Source organism: Ptychodera flava, assembly GCF_041260155.1.
Source record: "Ptychodera flava strain L36383 chromosome 23 unlocalized genomic scaffold, AS_Pfla_20210202 Scaffold_23__1_contigs__length_28996876_pilon, whole genome shotgun sequence".
Classification (NCBI taxonomy): domain Eukaryota; kingdom Metazoa; phylum Hemichordata; class Enteropneusta; family Ptychoderidae; genus Ptychodera; species Ptychodera flava.
The window spans coordinates 14,912,366-14,933,953 of NW_027248277.1; the positions used below are offsets into that span (position 1 = coordinate 14,912,366).

At 38.2% G+C, this 21,588-nt stretch overlaps 1 long non-coding RNA gene across 1 annotated transcript in view; it reads right to left on the reverse strand.

Annotated features, from left to right (window-relative positions):
- Nucleotides 1-20,900, reverse strand: part of LOC139123962 (uncharacterized) — a 41,869-nt gene extending 20,969 nt beyond the window's left edge. Inside the window, exon 1 of the long non-coding RNA XR_011549805.1 lies at nucleotides 20,729-20,900. This is a non-coding gene — a long non-coding RNA (uncharacterized lncRNA). The remainder of the gene's footprint in view (nucleotides 1-20,728) is intronic.
- Between the last annotated feature and the right edge of the window lie 688 nt (nucleotides 20,901-21,588).

Sequence of the window (21,588 nt, forward strand, 5' to 3'; positions counted from 1 at the left end):
TATTGATGCTAGATTAACATTAATGGGAACTGTATGCACTTATATTAATATTGTTGTTTCCCATAGCAATGTAAAATGTGACTTTTGATTAAATCAGATTCACATGTATCACATTTTGCTGTCGTGCAAGTCAGACAAAAACTATATTAGTTTTTCTCTCTGGTCGCATAAAACGTTAAGTAAATAGGGCTAAAATAGCTGCCCTTTACACATACCTAAACAAAAATGTGCTTCAAAAGCAAAACAAACACACATCGCAACTTCAAGCAGAGTTTCTCTGTCAATAACCTTCTTGTATAAGGTTAAATCAAGTGATGATAAGAAATTATTAGCACATTTTCAAATGAGTTACAATTCATGCAAACAAAATACAGCGTGGTAATTGTGAAGTTCAATTCTACATTTCGTGAATCTTTCTCCTGTTAATTGTTGGAAGATGTCTTTGTGCAGTTGTAGCAAACACTTCAAACATTTTAAAACCGGTATACGTGCCTGAAAGACTGTCCATATCTGCATAAAATTAAGATGTCAGCGGAAAAGGGCGAGAAATTATATATCCAAAGGGTTTATTCAGGTATTACTAAATAGAAATGAATACAAAATCATGCGGAAAAAAGTGGCTTGGTGGCGGACAGATAAACGGACCATAAGATAAATAAAGATGTATATGATCGGACGTACAGCTTGGCAAAGAACTAGACAAGCAAGCACGCATGCAGGCAAACAAACATATATGCACCATACACACACTCATACACACCGGCACACTCAAAGTACAGAGAGAGAGAGAGAGAGAGACAGAGAGAGACAGAGACAGAGACAGAGAGAGAGAGAGAGAGAAGTAAAAAGACAGAAACATATGGAAGAACATAGAGATAGTAAAATAGACAATCGGATTCCCAAGAGAAATATAGGAAAATGGCTTCTCGGGTTGGGCTTTGAACAGCAGGACGCGACGGAGAGGCATTCTGTAGAAGAGGCGGCCGTCTCCTGTTCGGACAAGTTGAGGGCGCTCTCCGAGTTGGAATACTGAAATGTGCATTATTCAACTCAGGCTCAACTTTCCAAGCTTCCGTCAAGTGATTGCTATATTTGCGACCTCTCAGAAGGGTGAGGAGTCTTAAGAACGACGTATGTAAGACAATTGTCTGTCAAAACCACGCTTAAATGACAAAATTCATATTTCTAGCAGTTTAGGGAGTCTTTAGGTTAAAACGCTGCAACTCAAGGAATTTTCCTTGTAGGTGTTCCTCATCGCGATTGCAGTTAATTCAGTAATTCTAAACTCGACTTTTAGCTTCTACGACAGTAAAATATGGTGAGAAACAGTCACTGTATAAGAAAGATTTCCCCATGATTGACAAACATGATTTGTTCGTGTGGGTGAAGACATCTAGGCTTGTCATGGTCGATATTAGGACAGACGTACGCAAGAGCTAAGTGACTCTATAGCAACAGAAATTGCAAAAGTGTTTCACACGGAGTTGGAAGTATAAAATATACTAGTATTGTGATGGTATTTCAACAAAAATATTAGCATAGCAAGTTAATATATGACAAATTATCTTTTAAAATTGGTTTACTATTAAGTAGGTAGAGGCGTCTGTAGTCACTAGTGACCATGGAGTTTGTCAAAGTCGCCAAAGCAAGTTTGGCCTTAAATGTATAACTTACTATCAATATGCAAGGCGTGTTATTTTCGTTAAAGACCAAATATCTCAATTTCCACAAGTTCTGCAATTTTACATCACTCTGTGCCAGGTATATCAAGCTATTCCGCATCATAGAAATGAATTTCCACTTTTTGTTTTGTCTGTTACCAAGCTTGAAGGTCACTGACGACATACACCGCCATTTCTGCACAACGCCAACCTTTCAAACTGAGCTAATCAAGATTTACACCGTTTGTTTTTACAGCAGTTGCTATAAAATCAACCATCCTAGAATAAATTATACATACATAGTAGACAGTCATGTTTCCTTTCAACTTATAAACATCTGACCTGCTTTATGATTAACGCCTATAAAGTGATACTTTGATGCGACGTTCAGCAACGAGTAGTGATCATCGGATTTTTAAAAATGCTGACGCTGTGTTTACCCCGAACATTAACAAAGTTTGATGTCGGGCAGCTAATGCGATATAAAAATTACGTATTGCAGAAAATATCAACAACCAGTTGCTAGCACTTTTAAACCGAGACGATGTATCAACCGTCATTTTTCTCTTGCTTTTGACAAACATCAAAAGATGGTCTCTTCATTTTACCAATAAGACGCATGCGCATTCTTTCCTATCTTGTAATATCATGTTTTTCATGCACATTCGTTCCTAGTTTAATCATTCACATACATCTAATTTTGATACACGAAAACTTGACATGTTTATTTGAAACTCAGCCTGTTCGATCAATAAAAGCGAGCTCACGTAATACAAAGGCAAATTTTATGGTGTTTACAATTTGAGACGCCGACAATATTTGCAAACGATGTTATCTAATCCAGTCAAAACATGCAGAGGGCACGAAATAAACATTATTTATAGAATGATTTAACACCATTCAATCCGTACAAAGTTGTTATTTAATTTAATGTCTTTGAGTCCACGCCGAACGGATTTTTCATCTGACAAATTACTCTGTTATTTATGATCTATAATTGAAGAAACGAAGACGCGTCATCAAACAAACTAAAAAAGCTGAAGTGTTTACACATAGCAGCTAGCCCAGTTGTGGCAATATCCATTAAAATGAAGAAATTGAGTGATGTTGGAGTGGGCAAATAAATATCTGTGACAGCAGTCGAAAATTTGCTCAGTTTGTAAAACGACAGTGACAGATGATATCAAACAGATGATATCACACGGACGATATCAAAAACAAAGTCAATAATCCAAATGACACCAGGTGATAAAATCATCATGTCTTTTGGCAAAATATTTATCGTCTCGTCAAGAACCCTCTTGAAACACAAATTAAACTAATGAGTGGTACAACATGTCCGGTATGCCTACCCCGCAAGCATGCCACACTCATTCAGAAGGATCAAAAGCTGACAAAGTCAATAGTAATCCCATGAAACTGCTGAATCACGGTATAAAGTGAATGTCAGGAATACTGCCACGCATCATATTTTAAAATTGAATCTCCATATCTATAGAGAACGTCATAAACAATCTTACAAGTCTACTTTTCGAGAAGGTCTGAGCTGCCTCGCTGATTTTACTGTCATGGGATTTTTTTCCTTTACATATAATGAGAATTGCCACTATTTGGTAAAGAAGCAAACGAAGTATTCTGTACCAGAGGCTGTCTCCTGCAGGCCATTCGCTCATTTTTGCAGCCATGGCGAGTCTGGACGTAATAAATATTTCCTGTTCTCGCAAGGGGACACAAACAATTTAAGCAAGAAGGGATTATTAAGTTGTCACTGAAAGTAGCTACCTGCTTTCAGTGACAGTATATTGAAATAGAAGACGGCTCGTGCATGTGTACACATTAACTTATATCATTATATCACGCAAAACACGAAGGCCTTGCTATTCTTCCAGACGTTGCGATGTTGCTATGGTAAACGGTGAGCCAATGAGATGGATTGCGAAGCGATTTTTGATACCTTTAAAATTTACACGCGACGTGTTGAAGTAGCCGCTCAGGTGGAAACCATTTTTAAACTGCCGTGAAATATTCTTAGGGTTAACTTGCATAATGTTACTTAACAAGTACTTTTATTGAAGTAATGAATATACAAATCATGAAAATTGAGAGAAAGCTGATTATGGCAAAGACACTCTGGAGAGCTTAAGGGATACAGCTATCTACTTGTTGCATATATTATGTTGATTTTAGGATGGGACAGATGATTTCTGCAACTCCACAATGAGGCAGGAAGTTGGGGTATAAATCTTAAGGTCACTTTAAAACCAGGCATGGTGCATAGGCGGTATCTCTCTGTGTTATCCTTCATTTTATTGAAGACGCCAGGCGCGGCTCGCTGACAAATAAAGCAAACAAACAAACTAATCTCTTTCATATTGAATCGCTATATATATGCCAGACACTGATATAAATTTGGTGAAACTTGTTCAAAGTTGAATTATTCAGTCGTTAATGAATAACACATAGTGCATCTCGAGAGAATGTCAATCATTTTAGGCCAAACTGGCTTCGGTGGTGTACACAAATTCTGTCGTCATCACTGTCAACAGACAGAAGCATCTGCTAAAGTTCGTATATGCCTAAGGGACAAATATTTGAACTCAAATTTTTGAAGTAATCGTTTGGTCAGCCCATTTTGTGGGTCATTTGGGTGTCAAAGTATTGATTGGCTTAATTTATAGAAAATTAGAAAATGGTACTATTTCCCTTACAGTTAATATAAGGTAGGTGGCCATCTTGAATTTAAATTATCGGCAGATGTTTGTTTATTTCTCTAGTACAAAACTTTGACCCTGAATGTTATTCTTGATTAATGAGGAGAATGGTTGAGTGATTCATGTAGTGAAGTTTGTGGAAATGTTAAAGTCTTTCACTTTCGAGGCTTGCACTTCATTTAAACAAACCAATGCCTGGAAAACACTGCAGTGAAAGATAATTAGATTCAAGATAAAATTGATCCTAAAGCAAAAAATAAGATCGATTGAACCACCTGAAAACATTATTTGTGCTTCATCGATAGCCAGAATGTATCCTATCAATATTTCATACTTTAATATTTATAAATTACATTATTCTTGGCATTCAGAACATCAACATTCCAGCTTTTGCCCAAACAAATTTTGACGTGGGCATTATCTATCTTGTTCAGGCCCCGAGAACCGGGTAGCCACCGCGTTTATGAATATTCAGCCGTGAACGAGGGCGATAAAATTACAAAGAATGCTTCGGATAAGGCTGATAGGAACGCAAACAAGTTATCTCCATTTTATCCTGAATTCTACACTTGGCCCTTCTAAGTATTTCTCTGCACTCCCGCCTGGTAAGTCCACAACGACTGAATTTTCGGTAGTTGAGAACGGCGACACCAAACGATGTGTCCATTGTCCATTGAGTTGAAACGACCAGCAAAGTATTAAAAGTACGTTTAAGTTGTAAAATACGAAAGTCAAGATTTTTTAGTTGAAAAAGAAAAGAAATGCGTTACGACACACGATACGAGTATTAAGCCCCACTGTCCCTCAAACACGGCCACACATGAAAGCGCTCGCATATGTCCGTACGCTCTATATATAAGCTCACATTGTACTGTACGCATTACACGTCAGCGACGAGTGCTACGCTTGTGATCGTGTCGATCGGTACAACGGTATGACATGTACCAATGGTCCAGTTTAAGTGACTTAAATGACTACAAGACTGATGTTTTCTCCGTTGTTATGGACAAGGGTCCGGAATTCACAGGTGCAGAACATTTCGGCCAATGGGACATAACAATAAACAAAAACTGACCAACTTCGCCTGTTTGTAAGCGCTGGCGTTCCCGGGAACAAGGCTTCGCCCAGCCCGTACCCCGGCCCGCACCTCGATCCCTGCTTTGTACTTAGCCGGCGGTTTACTGTTTTTATCTTTAATCCAATGTAAGCCTTGTATATTCTTGTGATATACTTATATATATATATATATATATATATATATATATATATATCACAAGAATATACAAGTCCTACAATATATCGAAATTTGACCATATATAGAGAGAGAGAGAGAGAGAGAGAAGAGAGAGAGGAGGGAGAGAGAGAGAGGAGAGAGAGAGGAGAGAGAGAGAGAGAGGGGGGGGAGAGGGAGAGAGAGAACAAAACAGACAGAAACAGAAACTACTACATATAAATAGAAGAAGGAGGGTAGTAAAATAGCAATCGGATTCCCGTGAAAAATATAGAAAAAGGGCTTCTCCTGTTGGGCTTTGAACTGCAGCAGGACACTACGGAGAAGCATTCTGCACATCAGCAGTGTAGAAGAGGAGGCCTCCTGTTCGGACAAGTTGAGGGCGCATTTTGAATTGGAATACTGAAATGTGCATTATTCAACTCAGGCTAAACTTTCCAAGCTTCGGCCAAGTGCTTGCTACATGTTCGACCTCTCAAAAGGATGAGGAGTCTAAAGAAGTATGTATGTAAGACAACTGTCTGTCAAAACCATGCTTAATTGACAAAATCCCCATTTCTGGTAGCTTAGGGAGTCTTGAGGCCAAACCGGTGCAACTCAAGAAAATTTTCCTTGTAGGTTTTCCTATCGCGATTGCAGTTAATTCAGTAATTCTAAACTCGACGTTTGGCTTCTGTGACAGTAAATATGATTAGAAAGAGTCACCCAATAAGAAAAAGTTTCCAATGATTGACAAAAATAATTATATTTGTCTGGGTGAAGGCATCTCAGCTTGTCATGGTCGATTATTTGACAGACGTACGCAAGAGCTAATTGTCTCTATAGCAACGGAAATTGCAAACATTGTAAACATTGTGATCTTTTTAATTTTTGTCAGTCATTATTTTGGATAAAAAGTTCATGAATACCAAAGTGATTAGTAATTTTTGCATTTAATAGAAGAAGTGATTTTGACGTCAAAAATGCTAATTTTAAGTCACGAAATCATTGGACTCGCCTGCTGCGAAATAGTGGATGTTTCACACTGATTTGGCAGGAAAAAATATACTAGTATTGTGATGGTATTTCAACAAAAATATTGGCATAGTAAGTTATTTATCTTTCAAAATTGGTTTGCTATTAAGTAATGAGGTGTCTGTTATCACTGGTGACCAGGGAATTTGTCAAAGACGCCGAAACAAGTTTGGCCTAAAATGATTAACTTACTATCAATATTCAAGGCTTGTTATTTTCGATGAAGACCTAATAACTCAATTTCCACAAGTTTTTCCCAATTTATCACTCTCTGCCTGGCATATCAAGCGATTCCGCCTCAAAGAGATTAGTCTATTTGTTTGTTTGTTTTGTCTGTCATCAGCTTAAGCGACCCCGGGGCCTTGTATAAAGTTAAAGTGCCACTGAAGACATACACCTACCATTTCTGCACAACGCCAACCTTTAAAGTGATCTTTGAGGCTCACAGCGGCATTTTACAGGAGTTGCTATACAATCAACCATCCTAGAACTAACATAGTTGTACATAGTACACAGTTTATTTCTTTTCAGTTATGAAAAGCTTCCACTTATCAATATCTGTACAGCTTACGAAAGGAGTCGTACAGGGCACTGCAACTAATATGACAGCCCTGGTTTATAATTAATGCCTACGAAGTGCTAGTCTGATGTCTGTACCGACGGTTGCCTCCTTCGCAGACTGAAGTGCTTTATCCAACAAGCGTTACCAGAAAATAAAAACTATTGAAAAAATGTTGCCCTATGAATTGACATTTGTGACATTGCTTTTACACAAGCTTTCCCCAATGCAAGCTGAGACGACTGGCGAAAAGTTAACTTGGTCCAAGTACAAAGACGATGGTAATTCTACTTTTGCATCAAGGGATGCAGCATGGGCATGGTCACCAAGTGTGTATATCTCAGTTAACTAAATGTTTTCATAATTGAGATTGTGATGAGTAGACTGTGCAAATACATGCACTAATGATTATGGAAATGTGCAAGTTTTCACGTTATCAACGTTGAGCAAAAAGTGATTTTCACTGCATACAAAAAGGTGTACATGCCAAAAATCTCTTGCGAGATATTATTACAATATGAGAAATAGAAAAGGGCTGCCACACAAAAAACTGGCCAATGACAGTCTTTACTTAAGAGTGGTCGTGGCTGTCAGTGCATCTTCATCTTCACTTTGAGGGCGCTTTGACTTAGCACACCTTTGGTGTGTGTTGACAGTTTGTGTGATATATTTTGGCACTGAGAATCGGATTTACAAATATTGACAAATCACCTGGAGTAAACACTAGTCCTAACTGACAAACTCGGTTCAGTAACACCATTTGAGACGCATTGCACAGGAAAAAAAACATTTGCCCCTGTGACAGGTCCTGTAGAGACCCTGACACAACATTGCGGTACAGGTCTATGTTAGTGAAGACGTCCTATTGCCGTGACAGGGGCTGATGTTCAGGTCTGTGGCCAGTGCTTTGAAAACATGGTTATATACAGTATGTGAACACAGACCTGTAACAGGGTCAATTATTTTTTTAATGTGCACACAGTTATGCCTGTATTCATTTCTGTCATCAAAATTGATCCATTGCTCTGAAAAAAATTTCACCCATGAAATCTGACAAATTTTCAGACCCTGTAACAGGTCATGTAAATTCAACAATGACAAAGCACTGTTTATACACCAGTATTTCAGCCATGCTGTTACAGCACTGGATACACTCAGAAATTACATCACTGTGTACATTCCTTTAATACTGTAACCTCCACAAATGTAATAATCTCCACAAATGTAATATCAACCACAATTGTAATAAAATCAACCACAAATTTAATAAAATAGTCAACCATTAATGCAACAACCCGCAACCACAAATGTAATAAACAAATTAACCATAAATGTAATAAAACTCAACCATAAATGTAATAAACTTGAACTTGCATATGTGATCATCTGTTTATCAATGCCCTGAGTAAATAATAACTTTAATAAGACTAGTGTAATGTTATTGCATACTTTCCTGAAACTAGGTTTCCCTTCCGAAACACAGAATACAATACTTTGAGAACGCTATCAGAAAACGGCGAGGTTAGTAACTGATCAAACCGTTAGATAATGGAAGTGGAACAGCAGTTCTAGACACTGATAATTACATAATAAGGAAGCGAAAAATAATCTTCAACCAGTGATAGTACACAAAGTTAATGACAGATGACTCAGGACAAATACCAGAGAAATATAAAACCTTATAACAGAAACTTACGACACAAAACATGTTGACGAGAACATATATTTCAATCTAGTAAAAAACAATACGAACACTACCTTGAACACAGTAGAACAAAATTAGACATCCTGGCATCCCTAGTGAAGGAACAAACTTCAAGTGGGACAACATAGGAATACAGACAATCTATCGATTATTCCACACAATTTATCCTCTGAAGACGAATTTGAGGCGATTGATTAAGAAAGTACGGCAATTTTCGAAAAAAACGGCGTTAAAGGATCGTAGTGTTATACAGTCTTCCCCACTCTGGAGTAGAGACTGCACAGACATTCACATTACATCTGTGTCTCGCCATGGCCAATCAGTTTTGTACACAAAATAGGGAAACGCAAAATACACTTTCAAATATGCAAAACACACTAAACGCAAACAATTAAGAAATGAATAATGTGTGGATTTGCTTTCCTTATTACATAGATCAATATTTAAGGGCTAATTCCTCAATTGCAACGACAAAATAGATTTATTACATTTATGGTTGATAAGTATTACATTTATGGGTGTTTTTTATTACATTTATGGTTACCATTTATTACATTTGTGGTTGGTGTTTTTATTACATTTATGGTTGATTTTTGTTACATTTATGGGCGATATTACATTTATGGGTGCATTTTATTACAATTGTGGTTGATATTACATTTGTGGAGATTATTACATTTGTGGAGGTTACAAATACCAGCCCCGATACAGACCTATTCATACACCCCTGATATCTGACCACTTTTACTGGTCCTGTAAAAAAGGTTATTCCTTAGAGACTGTTACAGGTACTGATCAGACCCTGTTACCGGCATTTACTGAAATCTGTCTGTGGTTTTCTTGCTGTGTATACATTTTCTTTGATTAAAATATGTAGAAATGAACATAGGCCCACAAAGGAAAAATTATCAAAAACTTTCTATAGGGAGAATCAAATGGTACCCTCAAAACCTGATAAGGGCTATTAAACTTTAACATGCATGTTACATGCATGCATTACATGCATGTTGGCTACAGGTAACCAAGAGTTCTCAGGTTACATAGAGACCAGGTCCTATTAACATAAAGAAAATAGAATTCTGGTAACAATTACGGTGTTTGTGGTGGATATGATTATGACGATGAAATTGATACAGATGATGATGCTTATAATGACGATGACAGTGATTAATGTGCTTGTTTAAGTGGGTATTATTGTTGCCTGATTGTTGCATTTCGGTACCGTGGATAATTTAAGCAGGCGCTTAGCAAACACAATTAATTTTGTTTGACCTGAAATTATATCCTACCCTAAACAAAAATCAGGAAGTGCGAAAATATATAGCACCATATTTATAGAAAAAAATGCTGGTAGTGATTTTTTCGACATGTTTATAGATAGGAAACGATATCATACGTTATATAATATGAGCGGGAAATGAGTGTCATGCATATACTTTGCCTACCGGGCTAATCTGTGTGGCCTCAGCATATTTAGAATTTGCTTACGATAATTAATATAGAGCCAGAAAGCCTTTCCCCTTTTCCCGTGCCATTTATCAATTATAGATACGCCCCTGACGAGCAAACTGTTATTAATTTGTTGAATGTCGATTGCTATTACTATTACTATATAGGATTTACATGAGAGGCCATTGCAAACACTAGAGAGCTTCTTCCCTGAATATATAATGATCCGGCTAGCCTGTTTGCGCCAAACAGAAATGTTAACAACGGCAAATTATTTTTGGTGACGAAACATATATTTACAATTGAATAATATCAACAACAGGGGGAGTCAACTCACTCCGCTTGCATATAAAGCAAGCCAGCGGAGGGAACGTTCAAAAATCGATTGAACTCACCATTTCATTAGGTCAGATCTGAACACGAAACCTGGCGTATCAGGAGGCCATTAACGCAGGCTGAGACTCACACATTAATACACCGATATTTCAGTATCTCCCACGGTCATTCTGACCACTGAATTGCTGGTGGTCAAGTTATAGGTGGACATGATATGCGAAGAGGGCACTTGATACACCGAGTAGTGTATGATTGAGGACACATCAAAGTACGATTTTTAAACTTATAAGTAACATATTTGTTATTATATTCTGCTAGCCTTGCTACTCAAATACTATAATCAAAAGAGGTTAACAGAGGTCAACTGATGCTTTGACAGAGATGACTCTGCGATTTACCTTAAACAGGAAGAGGTGCCTGGAAGGTTAAAGTGTCAAGGCCTGACCAGTCGCCGATTAACACTCGTTAATATACGTCTACGTGATTTTCGTGCGCAATAAAATATTTACAACTGTGTACTGATATCATTTGTCTGTCTGTCTGTCTGCCTCTGTCTCTGTGTCTCTGTCTGTCTCTGTCTCTATAATGATCACCATATGCAATCGCTACTCAAACCTGAAGTCGCAATGTTCTGTCGCTAGGTTGCACACAACTTCAATTGAGAACACCGCAACGCTATTTTGTAAGCAGATTACTTCGCTCCCACTTTCCAAAGACTTCTGACCTCGTCGTTAAAGTCATAAATGTTGGACTCTAGACGGAGTTTAACATCAAACGAAGCAAAATAAGTTTATTCTCCCAAATTCCATTTGACTCCCAGTTAGCAGAGACAGTGCATTTTGTTAATTGTCAGAGTGAAATTTTACTGAAATCAGAGTGTAGTTTTCTATAGAATATACCGACATTTAGAATTTCTAAACATAAAGTCTGAGCAAAATCGGGTAAAAGTCGCAATTTTTTGCCTCCTGGTTAAACAGCACTTAAATTTAGCAAATAGGTGAACAGCCTGACTTGTGTGCCTTATTTCCTATCTGCGTGTCTGCTTGAAATATGTTCTGTATTGATATGATTAACTATGGAGGTGAGCTCCCATATCCGTATCGCAACCAATTTTCTTAAGTTTACAAGACACATAATACACGGTTTATCGTTATCAAAGCGATATTTTATTCACGTGACAGACAATTAAAGATAAGAGGCGAGCACCCCAAATGTCGCCTGAACTGCTCCTTAATTCTTGGTTAGAGATTTGTGACATAGATTAATAGACTCGCGTCCTAAGGTCATCACATAGTGACCTAAGTAACATAACAAAGCGGCAGTCAGAGAAACGGAGCAGGCAAATCTTTTGAGCATGTTGATAAAAATTTATCCAGTGTGTGAAGTTCTGTTACAATGGTCGTCACTTTGACATTAATTCTGCACGAAGGTCAATGATCAGATTCAAAAGTGTGAACAACGTATAATATTGATACCGACTATGAGAAATAAAACAAGAGCGATACGAACTCTAAGAAATCAAGGGAAGTAAAATTTGCTCTGTTGCTTATGATCTTGGCCGTTGATATTAGCCCTGGCGATAAATGTGTCTCTGTTTTCTGTATCCCGACGTCCTCTCGCTAAATATTCCGTCGAAGGGAGACGGTGGACAGTCACAGATCCTTAAATGATACCTTTGCGGTATGGTAATTCTAATAATTGAAATTTATCGGACAGGCGGAATAAATAGAAATGTGCTAGTCAAAATTTGAAATGTTGACAATATTTATCAGGTGGCAATGGCTATCCTAGGCGAAATCGACATCTCTCTCTCTCTCTCTCTCTCTCTCTCTCTCTCTCTCTCTCTCTCTCTCTCTCTCTCTCTCTCTCTCTCTCTCTCTTCATTTTACACATGGAATTTTGCGCGGTGACCCCTGGATTATATTCTTGCCGGCTTTGGTAAGAGAATGGTCAACAGTTACACTGGGGAAAGTTTTTTCAAAAGTGAAAGTCCTTCAGCGTTAAGGTTTGGCTGTGGTATGATCCTTTGTCTGACTTTCGCAGGCTGTCTTTTACACTCGTGGACATCGGTGTGGTTATTTTGGATTTTCGGGGACCCCTTTTTCGTTTTCATGATGCTGTTTCTGTCCCCGCCTTTAGGCGATAACGAGGGATTAAGTTGCTAAGCAACGGTTGCAAAGGGTAATTTCCAAAATCAATCAAAATACAATTTTTCATGGTTTTCTTTGCATAATAATGATTTAAAGAACCATACGATTCCAAAAGACGCAGGTTTGTCGCGCGATTGGTCAGTGACGTCACACATATACAAATTTCACAGCTCTTCTTTAAAATGTTTCAGCTCCTACAAATTTGCACAAAATTTTCCAAAATTTCAGAATGTAACACATGAGATATCTGTTTGGAGCCCCTAGCATGGATTAGGTTATCTGTTCAAGTGCAAACGATTTTTGAACAGGAAAATATCTCTACTGTGTCATTTTGCGAAAATTTGAAGGGTTATACGGCGATATCTCATAAACGGTCCGGAATTTTTAGAAACGCATGCTTATCTATATTCTCATGTATGACTTCAATAATCCTACCAAATATCAGCTAAATTGGTTTACAATTGAGAGAGTTGAAAGATTTTGAGCATTTTCATAATAGCAGGAGTCGAAGAACCATAGAAAACAACGGAACGGTAAGATTTTGCACGTGCAAAAGTGCGCGTTTGGAACACTGCCAGCGATAGCAACCAACGCACGCTTCGCATGCTTTTACTCCTTCGGTATCGCCTTAAATGCTGAACAGGTACGCGTATGTCGCTGTATTCAGGTGTTTGCTATCGCTATACGCCCCATAGAGAAACGTACCATCTATGTATACGGGACAGCCGGAGCTTCTCTAAGAGATGTTGAACATTAAGAAATGTATCCACTGCTACGGGTGCTTTTCAAACACACAAAAGTGTCTCAAAAACATTTGGTATATGGCAAAGCAAATACAAATACACGGCTAACCGACACTTGTCTAACTCGGTTTTTGTTGCTAAATGTAGCCTTTGATTTCTGATTGAATCTACTGTCCGCCTCGATGATCATTGAAATGAACAAACGTAATTGGGTGGGCGATCTCTTACAAGCGAACTTGACAGTGACTTTTTATCAACTTGAAGTGATATTAACTACAGGTCCTGCCGTTACTCATGCTGCATATTTTAACACTCGATATATGCTGCTATTTTTGTTCCGTAATAACTTGACATTGGACCGACAAACATTTTACAAGTCTGGCCTAATACTTAGAAGTTGCCATCTTTTAGGGGCCACCCCTTTGAGAAAAACGTACGATCCACCTTTCTACGCCTGATCGCTACTGGTCTTGATACACACAGTGAGCGGTAGGTGTTAATGGGATTTTCGCAGCGGATGTTTCCAAGTGCATGCGACAATACCGTGATGCTACCGCTTAGGTTTATCGCTTACCAATCAACCTTTAAGGGTAGTCTCAAAACGTAAAAACATGCAACTGTGCCTCTTGTAAATTTTGATCGCAACATTTCATCTAGAAATTCAAATTTTCAGACCAAGATATTCTTTACACTTATAGATCAATATAATAGGAATACTTCTCAAGTAAAAGCTATTTTTTATGTTTTCGACATAAAATACCCCGATAAAGGTGGAAAGCTACCTTAATTGTCGATCATGATTTAGGATGGAAGTTCATGAATACTAAAACGATAAGTAATTTTCGCACTTTAAGAATAAAGGTGACTTGGAGGTGACAAAATGCTAATTTTAACTCACAAATGGACTTTAAAACATCTTGTACGAAATAATGAATGTTCGCACACGGAGTTGGCAATTGTAAAAATTACTAATACTGTGACGATATTTAACAAAAATGTTTACACAGCAAATTTAATCTTATAACAAATGATATGTCAACACTGGTTTGCTTTTAAGTAGCTGCAAGTGTCTGTTGACACCGATGACGTTTTATTGAGTGAGTATGAATATATCTTTAAGGAGATTCTCGCTCCAGGATCTATGCTGTGGTATTCTTCAGAAAAAACAAACAAACAAAAAAAAAACGTTTACGTAAGAAAGTTAACGCTGGGCTACTTTTTATCTTTCCAGTGTCCAGGTAGCTAATGCACCATAGGTAAGATGCTGTGTAGACCTAAATGTTCATACGTTACTCTCCACCAAAATGGAGGGAAACATACTGAATGAACACAAAGCACCATACACAGACTTACGTGGCTTTAAATTTTGCCTAGACGAAATACTACATGTCAATAAAAGAAGGGCCTCGGTGGCTACCCTGGCGACAGTCTGCACGCACGCTAGTCCGTAGTAGGGCTATACTACGGCTAAGGCGTAGTCATAGCCGAGTACCATTGACTCATACCGGATGCAGGGCTAATAGCTTACCATCATCGGTTGATATCGTGACAGAAAATTGCTCTGAGTACACACTAAAAGTGACATCCGTGGTTTTATTTTACGGCCACGTGTGCATTAGTCAATGTAGTTCTCTTATACCTCCACGGTTTGTCTCTCGCTACGATAATGGAGCCAGGAGCGGCGCCAGTACCTCCTTACTACCGGTGTACGACAAGGCACGGTTTGTGGAGGGACTGTGGTCAAGCATTGTTAAATACTTTGGTCATTACATGCTCACTGTGTTTCGAATGTCGTTACAAACGGCTGTGCTACGTCTGCATAGATTTCCTTGTTTGATGAAAATTAGTGTTGTATTTGAATTGAAAGAAATACATTTTTCTTGCTTATTCGGAATTGTATCTGTCTTACAAAGAATAATCGAAATTCACTGTCCATGTGCAGGGGGTTTTCAGGTTAATATCCATTCCACTGAATTCCAATAGATATGAGTTTGTGCTTAATTTTAAAAGACGTGGTAGGTATGGCCGATTTGGCCCAAATAGGCCATACCCACAACGTCTTAATCTGTAAAGCTGTCATGGCACTGTCAGTATGCAAGTCATGTTATTTTCGTTAAGGACCTAATATCTCAATTTTTACACGTTCTGCACAATTTACACCACTCTGTGCCCGGCATATCAAGCGATTACGCATCAAAGAGATGAGTCTGTAAGTTTGCTTTGTCCGGGTCTGCCGCCAAGCGAACCTGGCACGTTTCAACTCCATTTCTACATGCTTATGTACAAGAACAGGATGGGTTAAGATATCTGACATAAAGTAAAAATAAGGCACGATTCGTTTGGAGGGAGGCCGGAATTCAAGTAGATAAAAATGAGTATCAGAATAAAAATCACACAAGGCATTTTTATCCAAACGCATTTTACCAAAAAAATGCCAACTGCTATTAACGATAATAACTGTGTTGCTCGGTTGTCAAAAGAGTAGGATGTTGCTGAAAAACTGTTCAGAATGGGGAAGCAATCGCACAGATCACATCAACATATAGGCACTGAAAATCTTATAGTTCATGTACTGCCAAATACAATGAAAAATTGACTGTGATGGAACCCAGGTGCAGGTGCCCGTAATGACAAATACCGACAATGTTTGTAGACGCTATTGATGTTAGATTAACATTAATGGGAACTTTATGCAATTATATTAATCGTGTTATTTCCCATAACAATGTAAAAATGTGACTTTTGATTGGATCTGTTTCACTTGTATCACATTTTGTTGTTATTTTTTCTCTCTGTTCCCATAAAACGTTAAGTAAATAGGCTAAAATAACCTTCCTGTACATATACTTAAACACAAATATGCTTCAAAAGCAAAACAAACACACATCGTAACCTCCAGTAGAGGTGCTCTGACAATGACATTCTTGTGTAAGGTTAAATCAAATGATGATAAGAAATTATTGGGACATATTCAAATGAGTTAAACTTCATGCAACCAAAATGCAGCATGGTAATTGTGAAGTTCAACATAATTAGGGGAATCTTTCTCTTGTAGATTGTTGGAAGATGTCTTTGTTCAGTTGTCGAGCATTTTAAAACCAGTATACGTACCTGAAAGACTGTCCATTGAATTTAGGTGTCAGCGGAAAAGGGCGAGAAATACTTTATCCAAAAGACTTATTTTCAGGTATTACTGAATAGAAATGGACACAAACTCATGCGGAAAACAGTGTCTTGGAGGCGGACAGATAAATTGACCATCAGCTCAACAGAGATATATATGATCGGACGGACAGCTAGGCATAGCAATGAGCAAGCAAGCACAGATGCAGGAAACAAACAAAGAAACATACATGCATCATACACACACTGACACACACTGAAACAAACACACTGACACATACACATATATACATCGAGAGAGAGAGAGAGAGAGAGAGAGAGAGAGAGAGAGAACAAAAAAAGACAGAAACAGAGACTGCTACATATAAATAAAAGAACGGAGAATATCAAAATAGCAATCGGATTCCATGAGAAATATAGAGAAAGGGCTTCTCCTGTTGGGCTTTGAACTGCAGCAGGACACTACGGAGAAGCATTCTGCACATCAGCAGTGTAGAAGAGGAGGCCTCCTGTTCGGACAAGTTGAGGGCGCATTTTGAATTGGAATACTGAAATGTGCATTATTCAACTCAGGCTAAACTTTCCAAGCTTCGGCCAAGTGCTTGCTACATGTTCGACCTCTCAAAAGGATGAGGAGTCTAAAGAAGTATGTATGTAAGACAACTGTCTGTCAAAACCATGCTTAATTGACAAAATCCCCATTTCTGGTAGCTTAGGGAGTCTTGAGGCCAAACCGGTGCAACTCAAGAAAATTTTCCTTGTAGGTTTTCCTATCGCGATTGCAGTTAATTCAGTAATTCTAAACTCGACGTTTGGCTTCTGTGACAGTAAATATGATTAGAAAGAGTCACCCAATAAGAAAAAGTTTCCAATGATTGACAAAAATAATTATATTTGTCTGGGTGAAGGCATCTCAGCTTGTCATGGTCGATTATTTGACAGACGTACGCAAGAGCTAATTGACTCTATAGCAACAAAAATTGCAAAAAGTTTGTAAATATTGCGATCTTTTTAAATTTTGTCAATCATTATTTTGGATAAAAAGTCCACGAATACCAAAGTGATTAGTAATTTTTACATTTAATAGGAGAAGTGATTTTGACGTCAAAAATGCTAATTTTAAATCACGAAATTATTGGACTCGCCTGCTGCGAAATAGTGGATGTATCACACTGAGTTGGCAGGATAAAATATACTAGTATTTTGATGGTATTTCAACAAAAATATTAGCATAGCAAATTATTTATCTTTCAAAATTGGTTTGCTATTAAGTAGGTGCAGATGTCTGTTGTCCCTGGTGACCAGGGAATTTGTCAAAGACGCCGAAACAAGTTTGGCCTAAAATGATTAACTTACTATCAATATTCAAGGCTTGTTATTTTCGATAAAGACCTAATAACTCAATTTCAACATTGTCAAGTTTTGCCCAATGTACACCACTCTCTGCCTGGCATATCAAGCGATTCCGCCTCAAAGAGATTAGTCTGTTTGTTTGTTTTGTCTGTCATCAAGCTTAAGCGATCCTGGAGCCTTTATTAAAGTTAAAGTGCCACTGAAGACATACACCTACCGTTTATGCACAACGCCAACTTTTAAAGTGATCTTTGAGGCTCACAGCGGCATTTTACACGAAATGCTATACAATCAACTATCCTAGAATTAACATAGTTGTACATAGTACACAGTCATATTTCTTTTCAGTTATGAAATGCTTCTACTTATCAATATCTGTACAGCTTACAAAAGGATTCGTACAGGGCACTGCAACTAATTTGACAGCCATGGTTTATAATTATTGCCTACCAACTGCTAATCTGATGTCTACACCGACGGTTGCATCCTTCGCAGACTGTAGGGCTTTATCCAAGAAACGCTACCAGGAAAAAAACAACTATTGAGAAAATTTTGCCCTATGAATTGACATTTGTGACATTGCTTTTACACAAGCTTTCCCAATGCAAGCTGAGACGACTGGCAAAAAGTTAACTTGGTCCAAGTACAACGACGGTGATAATTCTGCTTTTGCATCAAGGGATGCAGCATGGGTATGGTCACCAAGTGTGTACATCTCGGTTAACAATATGCTTCCATGAATGAGATTGTGATGAGTGAACTGTGCAAATACATACACTTATGATTAGACACCGATTATTGGAATGTGCAAGTTGTAGAGAAACTCACGTCATCAACGTTGAGCAAAAAGTTATTTTCACTGCATACAGAAAGGTGTACATGCCCAAAATCTTTTGCGAGATATTATTACAATATGAGAAGTACAAAAGGGCTGCCACACATAAAACTGGCCAATGACAGTCTTTACCTAAGAGTGATCGTGGCTGTCAGCCCAACATCTTCTTTACTATGAGGGCGCTCGGACGTAGCACACCTTTGGTGTGTGTTGATTGTTTATGTGGTATTTTGGCAATGAGAATCGGATTTACAAATATGAACAAATCACCTGGAGTTAGCACTAGTCCTCACTGACAAACCAAAATAAGTTACACCATTGGAGATGAATTACACAGCAAAAAACCAATTGCCCCTGTGACAGGCCCTGTAGAGACCCTTACACAACGTTGTGGTACAGGTCTGTGTCAGGAAAGACGTCCCATTGCCAAGACAGGGGCTGATGTTCAAGTCTGAGGCCAATGCTGTGATAACATGGTTATATACAATGCTGTAGACACAGTGGTGTGACAGGTTCTGAAATGTCTGCCTGTCGCATCACTATATTTACAGGACTGTACACAGCAATGTGAACACAGACCTGTAACAAGGTCAATTATTTTTAATATGCACACGGTTATGCCTGTATTCATTTCTGTCATCAAAATTGATCCATTGCTCTGAAAATATTCACCCATGAAATCTGACAAATTTTCAGACCCTGTAACAGGTCATGTAAATTCAACAATGACAAACCACTGTTTGTACACCAGTATTTCAGCCATGCTGTTACAGCACTGGATACATTCCTTTAATACCAGGCCCGATACAGACCTATTCATACACCCCTGATATCTCACCACTTTTACAGGTCCTGTAACAAAGGTTCTTCCTTAGAGACTGTTACAGGTACTGATCAGACCCTGTTACCGGCATTTACTGAAATCTGCCTGCGGTTTTCTTGCTGTGTATACATTTTCTTTGATTAGAATATGTAGAAATGAACATAGGCCCACAAAGGAAAAATTATCAAAACTTTCTCTAGGTAGAACACTATGGAACCCTCATGTTGGCTACAGGTTACCAAGAGCTCTAAGGTTACGTAGAGAACAGATCTTACTAACATAAAGAAAATATAATTCTGGAGAAAATTACGGTGTTTGTGATGGAAAGGATGATGACAATGACATTGATACAGATGACGATGCTTATAATGACGATGATAGTGATTAAACGCGTGTTTAAATGGGTATTATTAAATGGGTACAGTGGATAATTTAAGCCGACGCTTGGCAATCACAATTTATTTTATTTTACATTAGATTATATCCTACCCTGAACAAAATGCAGGAAATGCGAAAATATTTGCAGAAATATTTGCAGAAAAAGATTGCTGGTAGTGAATTTTCTGACATGTTTTTAGATGGGAAACGATATCCTACGTTATAAAATATGAGCGGGAAATGAGTACCATGCATATACTTGGCTTCCCGGCTAATCTGTGTGGCCTCCGGATATTTCGAATTTGCTCACAATAATTAATATAGAGCCAGAAAGCCTTTCCCCTTTTCCCGTGCCCATTTATAAATTATATATAGTGCCTGACGAGCAAACTGTTATTAATTTGTTGAATATCGATTACTATTACTATTACTATACCATAGAGGTTTTTCATAAGAGGCCAATGCAAACTCTAGAGAACTCCGTCGCTGGATATATACTGATCCTTCTAGCCTTTGTGCGCTAAACGACAAATTATTTTTGGTGACGAGACATATAAATATACAGTTGAATAATATCCACAATAGGGGAGTCAACTCACTGCGCTTGCATATAAAGAAAACCAGCGAAGGAAACGTGAAAAAATCGATTGAACTCACCATTTCAACACGAAACCTGGCGTATCAGGGGGTCAGAGACGCATGATGAGACTCACACATTAATACACCGATATTTCAGTATCTCCCAGGGTTATTCTGACCACTAAACTGCTGGTGGTGAAGTTATAGGTGGACATGATATGCGAAGGGAGCACTTGATACATCGAGTAGTGTTTTCAGGATTGAGGACACAAAGTACGATTTTTTAAACTTATAAGTAACATATTTCCTATGATCTTCAGCCAGCCTTGCTACTCAGATGTCAAAATCACAGGAGGTCACCGAGGTCAACTGATGCTGTGACAGAGATGACTCTGCGATTTACCGTAAACAGGAAGCGGTGCCTTAAAGGTTAAGGTGTCAAGGCTTTACCAGTCGCCGGTTAACACTCGATAATATACGTAGATGTGATCTTCGTGCACAACAAAATAGGTACAACTGTGTACTGATAAAATCTGTCTGTTGTCTGTCTGTCTGCCTCCGTCTCTGTCTCCGTGTCTCTGTCTGTCTCTGTCTATATAATGATATAGCCATATGCAATCGCTACTCAAACATGAAGTCATAATGTTCTGTCGCTAGGTTGCACAGAACTTCAATTGAAAACACCGCAACGCTATTAAGTAAGGTAGAGTACATCTTTCCCGTTTTCTAAAGACCTCTGACCTCGTCGTCAATGTGACAAATGTTAGATTGACGATGGAGCGGAACATCAAACGAAGCAAAATAAGTTTTCGTCTCTTAAATTCCATTGATTCCAAGTCAGCGGAGACAGTGCATTACGTACATTGACAGGGTGAAATTTTAGTGAATTCTCTGCAGTGTATTTTTTTATAGAATATACCGACATTTCCAAAAAAAAA